We start from the raw sequence: 7,134 nt of genomic DNA on the forward strand, positions 1-7,134 counted from the left end.
GGCACCATCCACAATGGGCTGGGCCCTCTCATTATTGATCATTAATCAAGATAATGCTCCCAAAGACTTGTCTATAGGCCAATTTTATGGAGACAATTCCTTAACTGATAGCTTGTGTCAAGTTGATAAAACCAACCAACCAACCAACCAACCAACCAACCAACCAACCAATTAGCAAAAACCAACCAGAACATCTTTCCAGAGATTGTAAGAAAAACAAACTTTTGACTTTGCCATTAGTGAGGCATGCAACTGGTAGAGAGCAGCCATCAAGGTGTGCAACCATGGGAGAGGGAGCACTGTAGGAGAGGGAGCACTGTGGGAGAGGGAGCACCGTGGGCTGAGTATGCTCGGGAGCAGGAGCCTCAAAAAAATGTATATCACAATGGTGGCTTTGTAGACTCCGGAGCAGCTTGTGAGCTGGGTGGAGATTATCAGTGGAGGAAATGGAAGCACTGAATTCATCTAGGTGGTGAAGGACTTTGAGGATATTCAGAGGGAGCGTTAAAGAACCAACCAGGAGCTGGAGAAATTCAAAAATAAGTTGATGAAAGCAGAGACTGGGTGGAGCGCTCCGGGTGTTAAGCTGAAGCATGCTTGCAATCAAGTGGATGCAGAGCTCAAAGGGAGACAGCAAGCCGAGGCTGAATGGGCAAGGCTGAAACAATAGATTCAGCTGATTTGAGATACACTCGTGTGAGACACATCTGCAGCTTTCAGAGAAGCCGGGAACAAAATTTAGCTCTGGATTTTCTAAGCCGGAGCTAAGCATCCATTGGCAATTCTGGGAACAATAGACTGTCAACCATTGATGAATCTGGTTTCGTTTTTATCAGAGAGCAGCTTTGACAAGACTGATGAATCACTGGACTAGGATGCTTCTTTGGTGCAGAATTTCACAATGAAGAATTGAGAAAAGAGGCACTCCAACAGCTGGTATTGATGGCCCCGCTAGGCTTGCAAAAAAAAACAAAAAACAAAACAAAACAAAACAAAAAAAAACCCTGTTTGATTGACTCTACGCTAGAGCAGGTGAAGGAATCCATAGTTACAAAATCTCCAGTGACTGTTCCCAGCGATGGCAGGCCCACTGAAGCTTCATCTACTATTGAAGCACTGGTGTCCTGGACCAGGAGTTGAAGGAAATCAGGTCCTTTACAACCTGTAAACAGTGACTCCACTCTGAACAGCAGGCCACTGGAGCCCCAAACTGAGACAGACGATTTAGGCACACCTCAGAACAACGGAGGTACATGCCTGTACAACTTTGTTCCAAAGACAGCTATTGAGCCCCAATCTTGTGTTCTGTGTGGAAGGCAGATAAAGTTTGGCAAGCTGTCTCTAAAATGTCAAGATTGTCGTTTGGTCTTTCAAGAAGGTCAGACTGATGTCCTCTTCCCTGAATTTCTTCCCTGGTGGGAACACTTGCCAAGATTGGAGAGGAAATGTCCCAGAGCAAACAGGTGTGTTTCCTGCAGTCAGTAAATGCTGGGGACACTAGGCAAAAATGGCTTTACTTGAGGTATGAAGCAGGAGAAAATTTGTCTTGTTGACCTACATTGGTGGCAGACTTACTTTTGTTCCCAAATCTGGGAGGGCACTTGGAGAGATTGTACAATCTTTGTGACAAGGAGCTTGACAAGTTGGGATTTAGGAGAGGCCACAGGCCCCAGTGAGCTCACTTTAGTTTGGTATCCACCATGTTGAGTTTCCGTTGCCACGAGGAATGTAGATATTCTCTTGTTCAACCATGGTGAACTGATTCCAGGACTCCAGGGGCAGAGAAAGAAGGTTCTCCATCATCTCGAGCTGACACTTGATGTCCTGGAACATTGTCTCTGGGTCTGGATTAGGCACAGCATGGGCAGCTGTTGCAGGGCCAAAGACTTGAGCTGGTCTGGCAATATTCATCTTAGCCTTTGGACTCCAAGTCACTGTCTGCAAGTGAATCATGACAAAGGCTAGTTCGTCCCTGTTCACTGACAGCCTGGTACATGACCCGTGCTGCTGTCTTCATCTGTTATTTCTGCTGCCGCCATGAAGACTTTGCTTAGCCGAAAGGTCAGAAGGGGTTCTTTGAGGTTTCGAAGGAAGTCTTTCAGGAGGCTGCAGATGGCATGGATATCATCCACTTCAGACATCTCAGCCCAGTCTCATTCACACGGCTGACAAGAGTAGCCGGATCACTGGAGAAGTCTGGGACACAAAGTCCACCAACATCCCCTCTCCAGTCTTGACAAGTGTTCCCCCCAGGGGAGAAATGCAGGGGAGAGGACATCAGTTCCACCTTCTTGAAAGACCAAACGACTATTTTGATACTTTAGAGACAGCTTGCTGAACTTTATCTGCCTTCCACATAGAACACAAGAACCAGGCTGTCCAAGTATGGAGAAATGGAGCTACCCAGTCCCATGTGCTAGCACAGGTGCTGAGGTGGTGGTGTACTGGGTGTGATCCAGGATAGGCCAACTGAGAGCTCGTTCTGGGGTTCCCTAGAGATTGCAGGGATGGCCTGTCTCAACCTCTGGCTTGGCTCCCTGATGCCTGCAAAGAGGTTTGTGGCTCACAAAGCTCTTAACAATTGGTAAGTCTTTTCACCCTGAAGGCCTCTCTGCCGACGCAGCAATCCAAATTAAACCGAATCAGATTGAATTGGAAAAGCCTAGGTTTGATGGGTAAAGTGTTCCCAGGTGATTCCCTGGCCCCTCAGAGAGGAGACCAGGAGGAGAGACTGGAAGAACCACATTGTCTGTTTTCTGGGATGCAGCTTATATCCCCTGTGGGAGTGGTCTTGTGCCTCTCTGGAGGAAGAACTGTAGTTGGTGTGCTTTGAAGGAGTGCGTTTAGGGAAGGAGATGGAGAAGGGGAATTGAGGTGGATCTTCCACCAGGACATTCCAGATTCTTTGGGTATAGGGATGCCAGGGTGCCAGGGGTTGAGGTGGAGCTCCCACCCAAACAACAATCTGCTCCCAATTCTCGTTTCTTTGGGAGTCATGCTTTCACATACCCATCTGTGTGGAAACACTCTCCAGTCTCCGGAATTTTGCTCACACTGTCCCACAGAGCTTAACTGTTATCCCACGTTCTGCCCAAACAGCTTCTACTCATTCTTCAAGGCACACCACAAATGCCATCTTCTCTGAGAAGTCTGTCCTGGCATTTCTTGGCTTATTTCTTCTCAGTTCCTACAGATTCTGATCTTGCCCTACTACAGTAATTATCAAACTGCCATGCTATTTGTTTTGAGGTTAAGTGCACACACGTTGAAACCAGACTGCCTGGATTCAAATCCCAGCTATACCATTGACCAGCTGTGTACCCTTGGACAAGGTTTCTAATCCCAGTTTCCTGCTACATAAAATAGGGCTGTGAATATCTAACAAGGTTTTGAAAGGGTTAAATGAACTAGTGTGTGTCAAGAACTTTGGCTACTGACCAACACATAGCCATTATCATTACGACCATTGTCTGTTTGATATTAACATCTGTGGTCTTCACCTGATTGGGTTCATCTGCGCATCAACCATCATGGTTAGGCTGATTGTAATCCACAGTCAATAGACTGGATCTGGAGGTGTATGAGAGTCCCAAAGGCCCTTGTGTATAGACTGAGTGAACAGACGCAGGCGCATGGCTCTTGATTTCCAGTCTATGTTCCCCTGAGCTCACAGCTCCACACTGATGTCTGTACTGTCCCCAACAGCATGAACTGTTCAGTCCCCACAATCTAGACAAAAGACATGACAGTGCTCTTGTAGACATCTTGGTGATTTAAGCTAAGACAGATTTTCTTACTCTAACTGGTTATCTAGCTAGCTTTATGGGATGCTCACTGGTGATATCACTTCTTGTGAGAAATCTAAGCAGAACGCTGAAGACACCTCTGGGTGTGGGGCTTCTAGTTCAGATGCCATGTCTGAGTCGGTGGTATGTCTGCTTCACAGAACAATACCAAATTCAGTGGGCATTTAGAATGAAGGGCTGGCTAAACAATCAATCTATAAGGCAATAGATCAATGAATTAGGTTGGGCCTAGTGGCACAAGCCTATGATTCTGGCTACTTGGAGTCAAGAAGATCACAAGTTTGAGGCCTAGCTGGGCTGCAAAATAAGTTTGAGGCAAGATTGGGCAACTTAATGAAATCCCATCTCAAAGTAAAGAGGTTTTTTTTACAAAGGGTTTGGCGCCTGGCACATGGAAGTCCCCTGGTTCAACCCTCGGTACCCAAACAAGCAAACAACAATCAGCTGTGTCCCCTCAGACAAGGTTTACTACCTGGGCTACAAAACAAGTTCAAGACCAGGCTGGGCAACGTGATGAAAGCTAAGTGGGCTTGAATACACCTTGTATACACCACAGGGAGATGGTCAGAGTGGCTGGTAGCTCCATCCGCATTTTCTTGGCTGACATCTGATTGAAACATGGTGGAAATCTTGGCTCATTTGTGTCCTCCCCCTCTGTGTATCCTCATGGATTTACTTCTGTGCCATGATCCGGACTAAAAGTAGCCTGAAAACGTCCTTTGTGCTCCCCCAGAAAAAGAGCAAATGCAGTTGGGTATCTAAGACGAATCTGCACTTTCCCCCAAGATTTGGCTTGGCATCGAGATGCCTAATGACTTAGACTTGCAGACACATGGCTGTTAGGACTACAATGAGCAGTCAGTGAAATGGAACCCAAATTCCCCCTTTTACCAAGATGGGAACTAGAGGCCAAGGAGTGACTGTCAGGGCCGCTTGACTATGTGTCAATTAGACCCTGAGTCTTGGTCTCCAGTTCCTCATTCATGCATTTTCTTCTGGCCTCCCACTGCCCCACCAACCATGGTCTCTCACACATGGCCTCGCCATCATGTGAAGAGCTGGTGCTTGAGCCCCAGGGTATTGTGGGAGTTCACAGAAACCTGGGCAGGACTGGAGGCTTGTGGCACAGTGATAGCCATTCTGGGCAGCTGTCTCAGCGGCAATGGTGGGCTTTGCAAACCGTTAGCTCTTGAGGATTTAAACTTCCACCTCTGCTCACTCATAGGCACCCCCCCCCCCAGACTCATGAAGTGCTTTCCCAGGGTCTGACAAGGCCACGCTTATCTCTCCCAGAAGTTCACCTCTCACCCAGCCTACTTCCTTTTGCGTCTTGTATGTGTGATGGGGAAGGGGTTTGTTGAATGAGGGAAGCTAATATTTTTGTTTTGTTTTGAATGGTTTTGTTCAGAATCTCTGCTTTTTCCCACAAGCTGTCGGCAAGGCTTTGAAAGGAGGGCCTAGAACCTATGGAGTAACTTACTTGGGCCAGAGAGAGAGAAATCGTTCTCTAGTAGAAAATCAGAGCTCACTACTTTCTCCAAAATTGTTTAGTTTGCTAACTAAAAACTGAAATTTTTTTTTTTTAAAAAGGCTACTGAATGAATTTTGATAAATCTGCAGACATAAAACTATGTCTTCCAAGGGTTTGGCAAAGGGTGGATGTAATGTTTCTCCTGTGTTCATCTTTGGATGCTAGCTTTCAAGAATCTACTACAGTGGTAAGATCCTTGTAGATAGAAAAAGCTATCTTTGGATGTTATCTCCTCTGGGTACACCCATGATAATTGTTAGGCAAAAGGGACGTCACTATTGACATAAAAAAATGTCCTTGAGACTTGCTAACCAAAAACAATGTCAGAGTACAAAAAGTATTCATAATACATTTTAAAATATGTAACAACAAGGTTATAAGCATACACATATAGTGGAAATTTATCTAGCAATTTTTTGACAGTGATGATGGGTGGTGATGATGGATTTGGATTTTTCTGTGTTACCTATTTTTTAAACAATAGTACATTGTGTGTGTGTGTGTGTGTGTGTGTGTGTGTGTGTGTGTGTGTGTGTGCATGCTTGCACATGCAAGTATATATGTGCAGGTACAACTGTTGATACCACTGGTCCATGATGGATGCCTTCCTCTATCACTATCCACCTTATTTTTTGAGACAGGGTCTCTCACTGAACCTGGAGCTTACCATCTGGGCTAGACTGGCTGCCCAGGGAGCCCCCAGGATCCTCCTCTGTACACCTCCCCAGCACTGGGGTTACAACTTGCTTAGCTGTCCCTTCCTCCCTCCCCCCTCCCATGCCTCCCTCCCGGCTTCCTTCCTCCCTTTCCTAATGTGGGTGCCGGGGATCCAGAATCAGGTCCTGTGCTTGCACATCAAACTCTTTGTCCACTGAGCTGTTCTCACAGCTGCCCACTGTGATTTTTAGAACTGGGAAAATGCTCTAGGAGCTAACAGTCACCGACAGCGGCTCTGCTGTGACGGCGCTCAGGGACTGCGCTATGAGAGATGTTGCTGAGTGGTTCAGTCCTGGCATTAAGAAATTCAGGTGGATAATAAATGTTTGCCTTTTTCTAGAAAGAGAGGGAGGGAGTCAAGAAGAGGGCATCCTCACTGCAGGTGTGAGCTGAAGGCTCTTGCGTCTGAAACTCAAGAGAAACAAGTATCCCTAGAGCTGTTACTCAACATGCTGCTCTCCGATCCAGGGCGTGCTAGCTGCTAGCCCCGCCCTTAAATAACGTTATCCTAGTGTTAAATAAAGTTATCCTTTAAGTGAGTTTTCAGGGGCTAGCCTGGGAAGCTAGTTATCTTTCCCGACATTATTTCTGCAGGGAAGAAAAATCTGTTCTCTGAATTTCACAACACCAATGTACACTGGAGCGTTTAGGATGTGGCCATTTTGGGTTGGGAGACCTACCCGGTCCAAACTTTATGCATTAACTACTTAAAAACAAAACAAAGCCCCCGAACTGTAGTGTTTGGTGGCAGATTGCAAGTCTAGGGGTAAGCCCTCTGGTCTGTACTTCACCTGTTAATCCGTCACATCGTCAAAGGGTTTTCGGGACCTCGGGGATCTTGGTACCTGGTGGCTCTCACTGGTTGCTTTACATCTATCTTCCTTACCGTTGCTCCTTGCTTTCCTTTCCCTGTGCGTTGTCGGGGGTAAGCTTAAGGAAAGGAGTTCTTGTTTTAGGGGTTTGTAGGAGCGAGTGAAGTCCTGAGTGAATGAGTCCTGTTGACATGAGCATGGCCATTTCCAGGAACCCAATGCCTCAGACCCGTGAAGGTGCCAAAGCCTTCAGTGAGTGAAGCTCTGA

The 7,134-nt window shown here is 46.5% G+C and overlaps 1 pseudogene; it reads left to right on the forward strand.

Moving 5' to 3' along the window:
• Nucleotides 1-373: 373 nt before the first annotated feature.
• LOC118586211 lies at nt 374-1,553 on the forward strand (annotated as a pseudogene).
• Nucleotides 1,554-7,134: the final 5,581 nt, after the last annotated feature.

Source organism: Onychomys torridus, chromosome 6 (genome assembly GCF_903995425.1).
Source record: "Onychomys torridus chromosome 6, mOncTor1.1, whole genome shotgun sequence".
Lineage (NCBI taxonomy): Eukaryota > Metazoa > Chordata > Mammalia > Rodentia > Cricetidae > Onychomys > Onychomys torridus.